Source organism: Cuculus canorus, chromosome 15 (assembly GCF_017976375.1).
Source record: "Cuculus canorus isolate bCucCan1 chromosome 15, bCucCan1.pri, whole genome shotgun sequence".
NCBI classification, from domain to species: domain Eukaryota; kingdom Metazoa; phylum Chordata; class Aves; order Cuculiformes; family Cuculidae; genus Cuculus; species Cuculus canorus.
Genome location: NC_071415.1, coordinates 14,182,741 through 14,200,257, shown reverse-complemented (window position 1 = coordinate 14,200,257; position 17,517 = coordinate 14,182,741). Strand labels below are relative to the sequence as shown.

Below are 17,517 nucleotides of genomic sequence, written 5' to 3'. Positions count from 1 at the left end.
TTTTCCTTTTATTTTTAACTTTCAATTTATTGTTTTAAAATTCAATAAGATAACATAGTCATCTCAAGGGAGGGTTTTTATGCCAGTCCACAGTGAAAACAGCATTCTTTAAGAAGTTATGATACTACTTTACAGCTTTTAAGAAACATACATCCAAAACCAATGTAATGAAAATTCTTAACTGGACTGAACAGTTCCTTAATAGCCATGAGGCAAAGTCCTTGCTTAAGCCTCTGTTAGCTGGCCAACTGCCAGTTAATCTGTATTTCATTTAGAAATAAGGGGTTAGGCTGTAATAGTTTATCTTTAGACGGAAGTATCAGGAACCTGCGAGAGGTCTTAAAACCAGATTCTGAGTCTTACTTTTGTACATCTGATTGCCTCAGTCTCTGTTATTAAAGTTAAAGCTTTTGGCACAAGAAAAAATTTTGGTACGTTACCTTTCATATAGGTAGATGTTTTCTTGAAGGAAACATATAAAGAGCCAAAGAAGAAAATAATTTCATATGTAGAATTTACTTTTGGCAATTGTTCAAAACCATGGCAAATTTAAGATTTGAGGAAAAAGGGCAGGATTATATATGAAATTCTTGGTTGCCAAAACTATGTGAGGTGATATTTGGGACATTAGATTTAATTACAGTGTTTTTCAGAGTATAACAAAGAATGGAGAACCAAGACAGATTGTCTTCACTGAACACATCAGAAGGGAGGGTAAAAAAGGACCAAAAGCTGAGATTCCCTTGAGATATTTATAACAAGATGAATGGAAAAAAGTTAATTGTCATTATTTTTTATATTTTAATTCCAGGATTATGCCTTGAGTGAAATGCCAATGTTTCAGTAGAAACCCCCCAATGGTTATTGTAATTATTGCCTCAGAAATTCTTCTTGAATCCTCATTTTTTTTTGGTACTGATAATGTTCTGTAATTTTGTTTGGCCTGAAGTTTCATACAGTTGATCTCTATCAAAAGAAACCAAGAATGTTTAGGTTTGCTATAATTTGATTATTTGTACAAAATTCTTTCAACCACTTATGAATTATGTTAATATGAGAAATAAATATAAGCTCTTTGTTATAATCCTAATTGAGTTGTAATACTCTCCCACTGGGTACTTCTCTGTCCCTTCAGGAAATTAAATCCCTTAAAAAATCTAACCCCTAATCCACTTATTTTCTTTCAAAAATCAAATTAGGCAGTGAATTGTATTTCTGGATACCCAAGTACCTTTGTAATCCAAACCCAGGCCATGTTCTGAAGTTAAACTGTAGTGACGTGTCCTGTTTAGCCCAAGTTTGAGCTGTTACCTGCATTGGGGGAACCTCTATGTCATCTCTGTGTCCTTTCTTTCTCCTCTCCTACTGGTGACTACCTATTGCCTCACCTGTGCTGGTCATAGCTACTTGGGAATAAAACTTCTTTTTCCTGACCTATGACTCAACCCAGATCATGGCTGTTCTCTTGTGATGTTGCAATAGTAATAGGGCTTTGGTGGCAGTGATGGTTTAAGTCAGAGGAAAGCTAAGATTTGTAGGCAGAGTATATCTTTTATTACACTGCTGTAGGTGGAGCCTATACTGTGTTTGCGAACTTGCCTGCCTTAATATATCAAACAAATTAATGTTATTATATTTCCCTAATCTTTCCCATCTCTAATTGGGAATAGAGCTAAATCCTGAATAAATCTGGAAGGCTGCTGTGAAAAAGAGCTACGCTACGGTGGGAAAGGGGTGGCTTTCACTCTTGCTGCTTCCTTTCTATCGTGTCTCAATTGGACACCCACCCCCCAAACTTCGGAGATGGGAAAGCAGGTGTGCTTCCACGCATTTGTGATGGTCTTTTGTTATGAAAGTATCTGTTAGCCTTTTCTAGCCATGACTGCATCGATGGGTAGCTCTGTGGGGTTCAGAGTTGTCAATACAAAGGTTGGTGATGTGAACACAAATGAACAACACACTTCTCTTGGAGTTCTTCGATCTGCGCAAAAGTTTATGGAAGAATTGTTAACTGCTCTGCAGCTGAAGGTAATGGCAGTCTGTGAATCTGCCTGGGCTCTCTTAGCAAGAACAGTCCTGTCAGACAGAAAGGTCAGAGTTGTATTTCCTTGTAAGACTTCAGATTCCCCAGTGAAAGGGGAAATGGGATGTCTGCGTTTGGGCAGAGGAGGGCTGGCACCAGTTATGGTGTGCATCCAGAAAGAGGGCTTGCTGTGCCTGGGCTTGCTGTTCCCCTTGGCGCCTGGCGTGGGACAGCTCTGATGACTTGAGTAGAGCTCCTTCCCAGCAAACTGTGCAGCGGTAAGTTATCAAGGGACCCTGGATCATAGACTCATTCAAGCTTTCAGTACTTTCTCCTAATTATGGTTGTATTTTTTTTTTTTCCAGTCTGCAGAGATCTTTACAATTGTATTGCGATTCTTTATCTCCTTTGTGCATACTTATCCTTTGATGATCTACATATAGTATTAGCTACCTCTCTGCTAATTTACATCTGCCTAATTCTCCAGCAAATCTTTTAAGGCAATGTTAATCAACCTGAATTTGGAACAGAGAGCACCTCAGGTATCTCATGCAAACCCTCAGATTGTATTTAAATTGTGCTCTCAGAAAGGAAAGGCAATTTCCCAAAGATTTTTTAAAATTTAACTTCAAAGCCTCCCAAGTATATTTTATTTTGATAGATCTCACAAAGAAGGATCTTTTTTATTGCCAATATATTCTGCTCTTAGATAAGTTCAGTTTATACCAGTAAGGCAGAAAAGAATCACTACTCCATCAAACAACATTTAAGGAGTTTTCAGTAGCCACATGGGAACGATAAATAACCTACAAGCTTCTTGCAAGAGAGTGTATTTTATATATCGATAAAGAAAAGATCTTTCCTGGCTGAGGTGTTGTGTTTTTCAATTCATACTGCTGATCTTTCTTTTTTTTTTTTCCCTGTTATGTTTTTTTGTTGGGTTTTTTTTGGCCAAGTTAGGCACTTCTCTTGTTGAAAGAAAGTTATTTTACACAGCAAAACAGGCAGTATAGAGATTCACTTTACAGTTTGACAACTGTTCCCCAGAAGGTTTGCAACAAAATCCTCACATGAGAAGTCATCACAAGTTCTAAACTCAGGAAAAAATTGCAGTCAGGTGTTTCTGAACTGTCACAAAATTGAAGAGAAGCTGCTGTTTAAGTGTATATCAGTCTGGATCTGCCATTCAGGAAGCTTGGGTTAATTCATCTTTGTTTACATCAGACTAAGGCAAGTCAGAGGTTTAGAGTGAAATGTACTTTGCATCAGACACTAAACAGCAACTTGAGGGTGTCTTTTGCAGGAGGTTTGAAGTTGCAGATGAATTAAGGATGTACTAAATCAGAACTTTAATTCACATCTGCCAGGATCTCTGTTGAGAGCACTCTCTGCTCCAAAGAGGGAAACCTCTGTTCTGGTTTCCATCTGCCTTTATTAATTCATTTTTGTCCCATAAGCTGTAGCTAACGCAGTTAGCTTTACTTTTCCTTGCGACAAAGGGAGATGGATGTTGATCTTTAATGTGCACGCACGGAAGCATGAATTAAGATACGCCTCAAAATGATGGCGTCATTGTTCTTCATTTAAAGCTTAGAAGAAGGTGCTCTGGTGGACCCCACTATAACACATCTTCAAGAACAGTTTGTGGGGAAGGCTCACAAGGGTGGGCTAATGCGGTTGAGTAGTTTCCATGAAAGTAGCTGATGAGGCACAGAACTCATGAGGTGAGAACATTCATGTTGTTTTGTATTGTAGGACAGGTAGAAAGGATCTTAACGCGAATGTAAGTTGGCCTGAATTTATTGATGGTGCAGAACCATCAACTATTTTTCATCTGACTTGTTCCTCTTTTGACAAATTACCGTGCAAGTTGAAGATTTTGGAGTTTTGAACCCCTTATTGCCTGTAACTGAAGCAGAGCTGTCTACAGAAATAAATGCCACAGGTTTTTTTCTTAGTTCTTCTAGCCTGCTTCTCCTGGCAATTAGGAAGCTGCATTTAAAATACAGACCTGCAAAATAATAGGAAACATTTTTTTGTTAACAAATTCATTAACATAAGTGTAGAAAACAGAAGGGGAAAAAAAAATCTCCTTACTTAGTGGGTGGATGTATTAATAAATAAAGGATTTTGGAACTGGAGATTAGTCATAGGCTGTGAAAAATATTGGTATGCTTGAGCATCAGGCTACGAATATTAAACCTGGCATATATTGTAGTTTGACTTCTTAGAAATTATGAGTTCATGACTCTTCAACATATTAGGTTAAAATAATCTGTATTAGTGAAGCACTTCTGCACTTTTATCGTATATGTGCCAAAGGATCTAAAAGCAAGAATGATCCCATGTAAATCTGCCTGACACAATTTCCTACCCCCTTCTTTTTCTCTATTTTCTTTACTTTCTTTACTTTCTTTTCTTGACTCAAGAGTGCATTAGAGCTCTAAAAATAACTAAAAAGAAACACTTTTATGATGGTTTCCTGGGCTTTGGTATTTACTTTTTACCACACGCTTTTCTACTGCTAGAGGAGTGCTCATCCCATGCTTTCAGCATCCTTGAAACTGTAGCAGTAAAATTGCAGTGGCATCTCGGGGTCTGCGTGGGCTGGAGCTGCTGTTTTGCTGCACAGTTTTTGGCTGCATCTGCTGCCAGCCACTCGCTAAGTGAGATGGAAAAAGAGGGCTTTCAGGAGCTGAGTTGGGACCCAGGCCCAGGGAGAGCGCACCCAAAGATTAGGAAAATTGTGCCTATGGTATTAGAAACGTATTGACATTTTCAGAAATAATTCATAGTACCATCTGTGCTGTTTAACGGGCCATGAAGCCAACAGATACGTTTAGTGCTGGCACAGCTTCTGTGCGCTTCGGTAGCTTTAGATTAGAGTATATTCTCTTTGAAATAGCAGGAATTATTTGGTTTTGACAAAATAAAGTGATCTTTGCATTTTAACAGCACTATTACAATAATTTGTTTGTTATGCCTTTACTGCTTTGCCTCAAGATGCACGTGGATTGTGCTGAAAACATGGCATGGGTGAACTCTGCCAAATTCTGAAAGCTTCTTAAACCGAAGCAATAGCTTCTTGTCAGACGTCACATGGGAGAGTGAAAAATGTTCTCAGCATTCTCCGCGTACCTTTTTGCAGGAGTATGCAAGTAATGCAGGTTAACTATTACTCATTCATAATTGTACTCTACCAACAAAACCTCCTGAATTCCTGTGTGAATTTAAACTTGTCAGTGGTAATTTTCAGTTATTTGCAAGCGTATGGAATGTAAGACTGACAGTGAGTTCCAGTCCTGCAAAGAAAACATGCTTGTTACGTTTACATCCTTAAAATCAGTAGTTTTGTTTGTAAAGATACTTTCCTAAGAACCTGTGTAGAATCTTGTACTGAGAAGAAAAGACTTTTGGTATAGTAAAACCAAAAGTGTTTCTGCGCGTTGAATGCTACCAGCTGACACCACTAAGTATCAGTGTATAACTGGAAATAATCAAGTAGTAATAGATATGTATATGTGTTTATCTGTAGGAAAAAGTTAACTTTTAAAATAATTTGGCCCTTAGTATGGGGGAACTTGTTTAAAAGCCTTGACTTGAATTGTCTCAAACCTGAGCCAGGCTCTGAGCCTGAGGGGTATATGCTGAAGTGCAGCTCACTCTCAGTTCAGTGCTGCACTTTCTCAGCTTGAAATGCATTTATTCCAAATTCATGTGTTTATGCAGAGATGTTTCATGAATTCTGCATGCCAGGTCACACCATCTCTGCACATTCCCATTGCAAAGTGCAATTGTGCTAGTTGGTGGAGGGAAATCGGATGTTTTTATGACTGAGTCCAAGATGGTTTATTACCATATTTTTCTTTTTTTCTATTTGTTTTGTAAAAACCAGGAAAAGAAGGCTATTTAAGCCATGCCCATGTTGTGTCTCTGGCACCAGCGAAATAAATCAGTAGCATTTTAGTGAGACAATATGTAAATCCATCTCAACCTTCCTCACGCTGCTCCCTTGATTGCCAATTTGGGCTCTGTGCAAGTGCAGAGTGGCAGAAATGATATTACTTTAAAACTCACATGCCACCGCCGTTCAGCTCTCCATATATTGAGCATTTTTCAGTTTTTAATTATCAACTTTGATAGTAAGCCAACTGGCAAATATTTATTTGATGAAGATCCTCCATTCATTAGGAAAATGAGAAAAAATGAGTCTATACTTGCACAGAACTGCCCCATTAAGCAGCATTAGCTACTCATTTGAGAGCTAATAATGTAAAATACAATATTCTGACCACCAGATGTTGATGAATAAACTGGTGCTAAATTGGTGGCGATAAAGCAATAAACAGGTCAGAGGTCAATTAGTTCCACCAGAAAAAACCAACCCACTGGAAAACCAGCAGCAATGCTGTGATGGATGCTTAGGGGGTGACTGCTGCTTCATTCAGAATTACGTGCGTGCAGCTGAGAGGGACTGACATTCAGGCCAAATTGATGTTTACCTTTATGGGTTGCTGTTGTTTCTTGTTGCGATAAAGCTAGGAGTTCGGAGCCAGGCCCGGGGACTGTGGCAGTGCTGGTCCCTCCCCAAGCAGCCGATGATGCTGAATGGTAATTTTGGTCCTACTGAAAGCGATGGCTGAACACAATCCCATCACCCTCACTGGGACCGAGAGTCTCCTAGAGTGACTCGTCCTGTACAGATATTTGGATGTGGTTCAGCCTTGATATACTCAAGTGAAAGCCACTGTGCATCTCCTTGGGTGCCAGTCCAAGAGAAAAAAAGATTTATTCTTACACATAATTCCATCCTTCAAAAGGAAAACACCTCGGTACATGCTGAGCTTTGATTTCAGGCGACTTGAATAAAGGAAGATGAGAGCTACAGGATGAGGCAGCTGAGTTGAAGGGCCCAGCAAGGGTGTGTAGGATGAGAGCTGAAAAGTAGCCCCACATTACAAAAATCACTGATTGTTCCACTAACTTTCTGCAAGTAATGCTTGGTCGTGCAGGGAGGATCACAGCTTCAGCACTGCTCCTTTCGTTCTGCGTAATTAAGATACTAGGAAGGAGTGAGTCAAGTTTTCTAGTCTAATACATCTTTTTGAAATAGTGCTACAGAAATTAATCAACTCTTTTTAATCATCCATTTTATTCTGACCTATCACCTTTCCTTACAGCACTAGCATGCAAATGTTATGCACAGTGTGTTAAACTATGTTAATGTATTCCACAAATCACTCCCCACGTTTGCTGCATTATGTTGAGCAGAAATGTGATGTGACAGATAATAGAGAGGAGAGAACACGTGCACCTTTTTGGAGATGCACTACAACTCTAATTAAGTGCAAGTCTTGGGAAATAGTCTCGAGAAAAGTGCTCTAGACCTTACAATGGCCTCTATTTTCATTGCAGCTTGTCCACTACAAAGACCTGTCATCTTTGGACAGTGTTGGAAAACAGACTTAAAGGATGAGAAAAAGTAAGTGTCCATTATAAGGTGCAAACTGTAATCGGTTGTGAGCTGGTGGCATTCAGTATGTCTCAGATGGCAGGCGGGAGATGTCAGGGATCCACTCTGCTTTTTGTGCTGCTGGTCATCTTTGTCATATTCAGAGTTTTCTTTCTCTGGAATAATAGATCATTGTTTTTCTGTTTGAATAGCTATTTCCTCCTCCTTGTATACAATACAAAGGCTATCACTTAAGTATAAAAGCTTCTCATCAAATCTCTGCAGGATGTTCTTTGTCCAAATCTGCACTTTAAAGACACTTTTTTGCAGCAAAATATCTGAATTACATTGGATATATGGCAGCTTTTTTTTTTCCTGAAAATAGCAGCTCTGAGCAGGATTTAGAGTTAGAGAGAACAGAAAACTGTTGGAAGTGGCTGAGTAGAAAAACTTTTTATTTTGTAAGTAAAAAAGGTTGGGTTATTTTTTTTTTTAATTTGAACATCTCAAAGTCTATGTGATGTATCTTTCTTCCCTACGAAATAAAACTATACTTTCAGAAAATTCCACTGAGTGCAATTAGTAGAGATGGTAGAAATAGTGGAAGCTGAAGCTGCTTAAAATCCAAAGGAGTTTAATTCTGAATTAATTCAATGATCTTGCACCCACTGATACCTGTGCTTAGCTTTAGAGATGTGAAAATCAATGAAACCGACTGAAAAACCCCAAACCTGTTTATGATTGTAGAAATACAAAGTTTAGGTTTGTAAGATGTAGGTGTTGCCAATAAGCTTTTCTCCAGCTGTGCCCCGAGATGCCGGTTGAGGCACCTCAGGAACCCCAGGTGGGATGAGGAAGAGGATGCAGGCTGCTACGCTAAGCTATTGATGTAGCTTTGCATGTGCTGGAAGCCCTGAGTTTCTCATGGGAGGTGCTCGGAGAGCCCCAGGACTGATCTCCGCCCGTGCTTGCCAACCTCCATGCTTACCCCCTGAATTCCTCTGTGAATTCTGGGGTGACAATCAGGGAGGAATCAGCCAAGGGCTGAAGTACCTCCTGAAGGCTTCATAACCATGGGATCCAGAGGATGGTTAAGATGGGGAAGTTGGGTTGGAAAGTGCTTTGCTGTACCTCTTGGGATATTTGACGTCAGCTACCATGTCTAACGGGAAGGTTGTAGGGCGGGGTGTGCTGCTGAGTGCTCATTAATGCACATGGAACAAAACATCAAATGATGCATGGAGTCTCAATCTTCCTCTGCCTCTTTTTTCCCCCGTTTCTAACTATACTGAAGAAAGTCACTTTCAAAGTCTTGGTTTGAACATCATCTTCTTTTTCTGTCCCATTATTTTCTGTCTACTGTGATTTACAAAAAAAAACCACGTAAATATTTTATGATAGGGCCAATTTTGTTCTCTCTCTTCTTTTAAAGAAAGCACTGATAAATGTTGCTTTGTTTTTGATTCATCCTCTGTAATAGCTTTCTCACAAGCCCAGAAAAATCCTATACGAGATGTGTGCACGCTTACTTTCACAGAAGAGATATATTGACTTCTCAGTGCAGATAATAGGGTTTTTTTAAAAAATAGTGTGATCTTGTATCATTGTCCTGATATTAGTATCTGGATATATTTTCTTCAGACAGATGGACTTCCTATTGTGAGTCAAACCCAGGGTGAATGATCACAAAATGAGTTTAAAGCCAAGACTTAAGTTACTGTTATTAATTGTCAGTTCCATTTTTTTCCTTTCCATGTTTTCCCATGTCTGTGTGTGCTTATACGTACATATAGGCACATATTGGTAAACACACACAGAAAGAGTGCTGACCCTAATTTTAGCCTGGGTGTCTCAGCAGTTGCACATACCAAAAGAAAGAATTGAATAATGTGCTGACGCACGGTTAAAAGTGGATGTTCGTTTCTGAGAACTTGTAAATGTCAGTAGATGTGGCTTTGTCTCCTGTCAGCTTTCACTCAGCTTTGCAAGGACACGTAACTAGTAAACCTTTTAGAAAATTCAGCCTTCACTTAGGATGTATATTTCAAATTAATTGTAAGAATCTGTCTTTTCTATCCACAATTTTGCAGTGGGAGAGTGCTTACAGAAAGGCAGCAGTTCTATGCTGTGTCTCTTGGCGTGTGCCCTCAGAGCTTTGGGCTCCAAGCTAGAACTCGACTGACCCGGTATATATGCCCGCTTATACTGTCGTGTCAATTCACATATGTCAAAGAAACAGTTTTAAAGAAAAAGTGGCTGGTGAGAGCTGCCTCTTGGTGGTGACATCTTTTGCAGTCTCCTTGAACTCTAATGCTGAAAATTCAGGCTGTTCACCTGCCCCTCACTCTGTCGCTGATGTGGTGGGAGGAGAGGGAAGGGAGGGGGAGAGTCATAAAAAGTCATTAAAAAAAAAGTCATAAAAAGTAAGTGCTTATTCTTCTCTGTCATTCTTTTTTTTTAGTTGTTTCAAATTTCTGAAATGCAAGTTCAAAGAAAGGGTAATTACTTTCTGACACGGGCATTCATCTAATGGGAGAGTCATTTGCAATGAAAATATTTTAAGACCTAGGTGAAATGTTGCTAATGATTTGCTTTGTCAGGCCGTTAGGTAGCTTTCAGGCTTCACTGAAGGTAGCAGGAGTTTGTTCTCAGCATGACCACTGAGGAAGCATTGTCTTAATTTCTGATCGTATCATACTTGCTTTTTATAACATCAGTTTATGATCATAATCTCCCTTCTCTCCTCTCTCTGAGGGGAGACCTTATTACTCTCTACAACTACCTAAAAGGAGGTTGTGGAGAGGAGGGAGCTGGGCTCTGCTCCCAAGTGACAGAGGACAGGACAAGAGGGAATGGCCTCAAGCTCCCCCAGGGGAGGTTCAGGTTGGATATCAGAAAAAAATTCTTCGCAGAAAGAGTCATTGGGTACTGGAACAGCTGCCCAGGGAGGGGGTCGAGTCGCCTTCCCTGGAGGTGTTTAAGGAACGGGTGGATGAAGTGCTGAGGGACATGGTTTAGGGAGTGTTAGGAATGGTTGGACTCGATGATCCAGTGGATCCTTTCCAACCTTGTGATTCTGTGATTCTCTTTGGGGCTGGAATCCGAGCCAAGGCACAAGATGCGTCCCTGCAAGTGCAGTGGGAATGCATCCAGAGCAAGCACTCCGTGTCTCCCTGAAGCTTCTCATACATTTTCCTTGTTACATTAATGAGTTGACTTCATCCCCCAGAAATCTCTTTCTGTTGTTTGTCCCCCTTTTTTTGTGTTTGTTTTGTTTTGTTTGAAGCATTGTATCTCAGCAGGCTGTGGCTGGTGTGTGTGCCAGGGGGCTGTTTATAGCCCGATTGCTTTCCCCAGGGTGTAATTCTCTGTCAGACTGACATTCTTAGTGAACACTGCTGAGGCCTCTTGACAATTGATTTCAAGGAACACACTCTATTATAAGAATCTCGGATTCAGTCCATCTGCAAAGCACAAGGATCCCTGTGCCTTTAAAAAAGAGTTGGATGCAAGGAGAGAGAGACTGTGGGCACCTGGGAGTGATGCTTTACCTGCTGTTTCTTGCAGTTCTACACGCAGCTCAAACCTGTTAAGGCAGGAGCAGAGAGGAGAGCGTTACAATCTATCTGACCCACTGGAAATGTAAGAAATCATAATTCTTTATTTTTTAACTAGTTTCTTTCCAAACACAGTGAAATCAGATTTCCAAACTACTCAAACACGGCTTAAAATGTAATAATCATTTGTCACTCAACACCGGCCACAGCTGTGGTTAAGAGTCCCAGTGAGGGATCTATGAGAGGATGCTCAATGTCACCTGGACGTTTGTCCTGTGATAGTGGACTAGCAGAAACAGAAATTCAAAACATTTCATCAACACTGACCCAGTTTGGTGATAATATTGCTTTTTTTTTGTCATAGGAACCTGAAAGATCTCTCACATTTTTTCCTGGGAGGAGGACAAAAATCTTTCTTTCACATCTCCCCGACCCTATTTTAGTTGTTACTCATGTATTTAAATCTGTCTAGGATAGGGCCCTAAGGAAATAATGGAATTTGGAAAATATTACAGGTAGATTTTATTAATGTAGGTACAGCATGGTACTAATATTTTTTAATTATTTTCTATAGAAACATCCATCAGACTGTTCACAAAATACTGCATTTATATTTGACACTTGGTGTAAAACTTTACTTAGAAATATTTTATCGGGGAATTTCACTTTAACTTGTTTAAGCTAGTTAGACACCTTTTCCTGGCATCACTATAGTCTGTTTATTTAGAGTTGGTTCAGATGTCACTGTGAAGAAATAAATGCATTTTTACAAGAGAAAATTCACAAAGGAAAAAAGAGCATTTGGTGCAATGTAAGGTAACACCAGATTTCTTGGCCTGTTTTCTTTTACTTCCTCTGTTTCCAAATGAATTCTCAGATCAGGGTGGGTATAATATAATTCAAACCTTAAGCGCTTATTTAATCTCTTGTCAAAGTTGTACTTTAATATTTATCCACCATCCTGGTAGAATTAAAAATAAAGAGTGTTGTCAGGTCCGGAAATGTAGTTATTTCACTTGTCATTTCTTGTTAGTCCTTTCTTTCACCCATGATCACCGAGTGGATAAAATATTTAAAAGAATATGCTGTGTTCTATCAAACACAGTTGAGGTGAGCAACAGGGGCTGTCAGCAGAAGAGGTCATCAGGCAATTTCACTCTCTGTGTTCTTTGGGGGCCTTTGTAAAGCGAGTGTTCTAAAAATAGGCCAGTCACACAGAAGGATCCGTGGTTTAATACCGAGTCTGTATTTTCAGTAAGAGAATTTGGCTCGTACCTCAGGGGTTACAGTGACTTATTTCTGAAGTGTGGTACTTCAGATCTGCGGGAAATTGATAAATAATAATTTAAAAACGGATTCGGATCTTTTGTGATGCAGGTATGTAGTGAACCTACATCAGGTAGGGGATCTGTCGCTCCAAACTAGCAGCAGAACGATGCATAGTGGGGGGAGCCAATAGTTAAAAGGCTCTAGGTAGATTCTACCAGTTTAGGATGTCTTTGGTCTGATTTGTAGAGGTCCTGAGCACCTGTTATTTAGTATTCAATCAAAGATGTTCAAAGCTGAGTTCCTCAAGATGTAAGGTCTTTAATAGCCAGGTTCCTTGTGGTAATGTTATATAATTTACTAAGTGCTGCATGTGGGTAAGACATTTTTTGCACCAAGCTCTACACCTCATGCACCTGTCCTTGACCTTTCCTCAAGCAAAATGATGGCCCTTCTTAGTGAGGTGCAGGACTTCTGTGTATCTGACTGAACCTGCACAGCTCATTTGTGTAAAGAATTTATATATGCTATAGGGTCTGCTACTCATCACAGGTACAGAAGGGCGAGTCTGCCTGGTGCTGTCTGTTCTGCATACAAAATAAATATGTATGCCATAACTTTTTACCTTAAGGATCATTGACGGTAATCTCACCGAGTCAAGTCCAATGATATTAGCTTGTGTCAGAGCGGACACAAATCCACAGCCCTAATAACAGGTCAGGATGATAAGTTGCACTATATCTCAACCTGTCTCCTACTGCGGTATAAATGAATGCTTTCATGGGTATCGTCATTACTTTAATACTATGCTGGAACCTGAATAGTGTTCTGAGAGCTCCCAGTACTACTGCAGTTGTTGACAGCATCGTTTTCATTCACTCATTTCTAAAGAGTTGGGTTGTTGCTTTGTTTGGGGTTTGTCGTTTGGTTTTTTTTGGTTTGGTTTTTGTTTTTTCTTTTTTAAAATCAACTGGAAACTCATCCCAGCTGAATCCTATCATTTTTTTTAAAGGTAAACATAAATCTCTTTTCCCTCTCTTCTCTTTCCTCCCTGCCTTATCTGAAGGTCATGTCTACCTTTATCAGACAAAACTTCTTTTTAAGTGTTGTGTGAATGAAACTCATGACAGCACTGGGACACCCAAGTGAGTACAACGTCCCAGTCTATTGACTGATGCACAAATGCACGATGACAGATGTCAATCTAATCGCAGAGTAAAGGAAATAAAGGACATGAAGTAATTAATCCAACATCACACATCAAGTCAGTAGCAGAAATAAAATCTGCATCTTTTTCTTAGGTGTTTTTGCCCTTGTTTCTTTTTTCAAAAAAATTAAGCACAATAATGTAGAGACGTTTGTGTCTCTGTCTTTCTCTCCTTCTCAGTACTTGAGTACAATTTCAGTTTAATTTTTCCTTCTAGATCTTCTCCACAAAGAGAAATAACTAGTGATAATATTTTACATTTCCAAGCAACCTTCTGCAGCTTTGAGAAGCAGACCCAGTTTAACCCTTGGGTTGTCCTACTTCCAGCATATAGATGATAGCCTTGGGCAAAGATATTGTGCACTTATTACACATACATTATTAACTTCCATTCTTATGACAGCAGGGCTTGCCATCCAGCCTTTGAACGGAAGGGTCACCTAGATGATAGATAAATTATATTCTGTTTTATGTCTAAATATTAATAATACGAAATAAGAAGAGTGCTTCTAGCTCTGTTATACCTATCAATATGTGTCCTGCCAGCCCTAAGAATATTCTGTTTGCTAGGATTTATTTCAATGTTGCAATTATACAATTAGCATATTTACCCAGTGCACATAATTATACATAGTTACTGTAATCATGTCAATATGAGATAGGGAAAGAAAAACCCTGCGTTTAATAAGTCCCAGTGAAATTCAGATGAGAAACTCAGCATCAAAAGAACATTAAGGGCTTGATACAACACCAAAATGATTCATATTCAAATGCTACAGAAGAATATGGGATTGCCAGAGAGCTGCTAGTTTTAAGTATTCAGATATTCATCTTCCAGTGTGAATATCCTTGACTGTGTGCGGTTCATGGCACACTTTTCTGAGAGAATAAATTCCAGTGCAGTGACTAAGAAATTTTTATAAGTGGTATACAAATACATACACAAGAGGGTCAACTTCAGATGTAGCGTCCCCTGATTTCTATAAATAATCCATTTCAGGACTTTATTAGACTTACTATTAGAAAGATATTCTTACCATCTGAATTAAATCTATCGCGTTGCTCTTTAAACTTGGTATTTCTTATTCTTTCCTTTTTGTCTTGAAGACTTTAGTCACATGTCCCTTGAGGCTAGAATGGTAGAAAGCCAGCAGCAGCTTCCAGGGAGCTGGGAACCACTGACTTCTTCTCATTCTTCCTCCCCCTCCTTTTGATTGCCTTTTTCGGTTACCTTGAATGTCTGCTCACATAGCATGTTGTGAATCAACAGGGTTTATAGAGAGGGTAAATGGGTCTATTCTGAGCACTTAACCCACTTGCTACAATTCTGAGTGAGTAGAAATGCAAGTAGAAGTGCAAACTATTGGTTCTTCCAATGTTTCATTTTGGAAATGGGCAAGACAAGCTCCTATGTTGTGGAGGATGCGCAGAGAGAAAAGGAAAGTGCTGTATGAGTCATTCCTGGTGGAGGGACTGAATCCCGATGGTGTACTCAGATTACTGCCACTCAGTTTTGCCGGGTATATATCCAATGTGAGGATGAATATGAGAATTTCCCTTACAAATGCTTCCCGAAGGTGACTTGCGTCAATAGGCATATGCCGAGTGAAAGGTGACTGCACCCCTAAAAAACCTACTCTTCCAGAATTCCCATGTCCTCTGGTTTAAGATTTCTCTTAAACGTTTATCAGTTTCCCTGAAGTGGGATGTAGCTGTAACTAACTTTTACAACATTTACATGATTTATATCAGATACCGCATGGCAGAGATACCTGACACAAGCTGTTGAAAGATCTCCTGGGTGTTGAAAGCAGCGTATGGGATGCTGTAGGCAGATCACGAAAGTTTTATGAGTGGCTGCGTTTTGTTAATGCACTGATTAGTAGAAAGCAGCCAGCTCTTTCAAAATCTTCCTTTAGGGATTTGTGTTCTTCCTGTAGAAATGTTAAACCGAATTCCACATTGTGTGTCCAAAACAAGCTGGCTCATGTGTATAATACATACTGTGCCAGCTCTTTTCTTGCAACGGACCAGTCAGTCTCCCATCAGGAGAGACCATTCCAAAGTAATACAAAGTCCTGACTACCTCTTTTTTTTCAGTAGCTCATGTCTTGTTTCCAAAGTGTAGTTGCCTCTAGAGGCTACTGCCAAACAAAATGGGTACAACCTGGTACCAGCTTACAGAAACAGTCGTTAAATGAAAAGCAGTAGTTTTGTAACTTTAATTTCTAATTAAAAATATACTTTCTGTCCTGTGACCTTGAGGCCAGGCATTCAAGTGCTACAATGTGACCTCTGACAAATACTGTTCTGATGTGACCTATATTTCACAGATATAATTTTAATTGGTTGCTATCACTTAATAGCAGCATAAAACAGAGTTTTCTTCATTCTCATTCATTGATTAATGTCTATTACATCACTGATTTATGTGTAGCTGTGCTGTATTGCTTGTGTAAAGGAAGATTTAGATGTCCAGAGATGCATTGCTTTTCTCCTGGATATTTTAGACACCTCCAATTTTTGCAGGTCTAGAATAGCTAATTCAGAGGAAATTATAGATATCATAAAGAAGGGAGGTTAATTCTCATAAAGGATCAAATTCTGAAAAAAACAAAGGATTTTAACCTGGTTAATGCATGCATTATTGAGGCTTTCATAGGCTGGATATATTTCATAGGCTGATGTAGGGCAAGAGTATTGAAGACTGTGCTCTGTGCTGATAAGTAGACATGTATTCTGACTTTGCTTATTGTCTAGCTGCAAAGCTCTTTTTTTGGTTATGTCCACCACCTAACCTGGAGTCAGTTTTCATCACTACAAAAACTGCTAAGTCAGTTTTAAGTGATATAAAAGGAGCTTTACACTTTCAGAATGGAATCCGGCACTTTAGAGAAGAAGATGTCTTGGGATATCCCAGGTTGTAGCTTACCTCGATGATCAGCTCTGATTTGGACTAGAGCTTAAAACAATATGAGATTTTATAGTAGAATCTCAATGAATGTATGAAAACGGGGGCAAGATCTTAATCTCTTATAAATGTGTGTATCTGTGTAATTAGTTCCAGTGCTCACTTAAACCGGCTAAATATCTGAATGTTGACTGGCATAGAGGAAGACAAAAGTTCTCAAAGAATTGCGGTAGAGCAGGTGGATATTTTTCATCAGGCTACCCAGCGCGCAGAGCATGAACAGCAGCCGCTTGGGGAAGAGCTCTAAAAACACACTCTTGGAAGTCTCCAGGAACAGACTTTAAAGCAGAGAGACAGTGCTTGTGGTTCAGCAGCCAAGCAGAAAACTATATTTAAAAATCACTATTCTGTTTACTAATTACCTTTGGGAACCCAGGAGAAGTAACACTTTCACAGAGTAATCAGCAAAAAAGTTCTGTGGTCTCATGAAAATTTGCTGAGTTGATACCATCGCAGATAAGGTGTTTTTCCAGGGCAGATTTCTTAGATTCCCTGTAGGAAGAGAAAGGAAAAGTCTGAAATTCCTGCTGAACTGAATTTCTGATTTTTAGTATTTCCCCAGCAATCGAAGATTTGAGGCTGGACTAGTCAGCTTCTAACTGTAGGAGCTTTCTTGTAAGGACAGTCAGGAGTGGAGCTGATCTTGGAGCATGGTGTAACTGCATGTTTCTGTACCACCCAGAAAAAGAATACAAAAAAATTGTTTTGATAAAATTTTTGCTTTTCTTGAATTTTAAAGGAGTAAAGCTCACAACAAGGCTGAATTGAGGACATTTTCTCCCAGATCCAGTTAACTTCTACTCCTGAGAAAGAGTTTTCTGTGATTGTGAGATGAAAGGTCAAACTGAGCCAAAAAAGTTATTTTTTAAGAAGTGGCTTCTTGAAAAGATAAGGCTGTCTTCCTCCCTATATGCTTATCACGTTGTTTAGTGTCTACATAAAGCGTCCTTAAACTTTTCCCTTTCACTTCTCTGTTCCTAGAAAATGTTATAGAAAAACAGATTACGATTTAGGCTTTCTCAATAAAAGGAGGTGAATCCA

At 39.3% G+C, this 17,517-nt stretch overlaps 1 long non-coding RNA gene across 2 annotated transcripts in view; it reads right to left on the bottom strand.

The window, feature by feature from the left end:
• Nucleotides 1–2,964: 2,964 nt before the first annotated feature.
• Nucleotides 2,965–17,517, bottom strand: part of LOC128853695 (uncharacterized) — a 28,245-nt gene continuing 13,692 nt past the window's right edge. The window contains exons 4-6 of one of the 2 annotated variants that reach the window (XR_008452386.1): nt 16,839–16,968; nt 11,027–11,061; nt 2,965–7,651 (exon numbers count right to left, since the gene is read on the bottom strand). This is a non-coding gene — a long non-coding RNA (uncharacterized LOC128853695). Of the gene's footprint in view, nt 11,062–16,838; nt 16,969–17,517 lie in introns of both variants that reach the window. The other variant, XR_008452385.1, reaches the window with a different exon arrangement.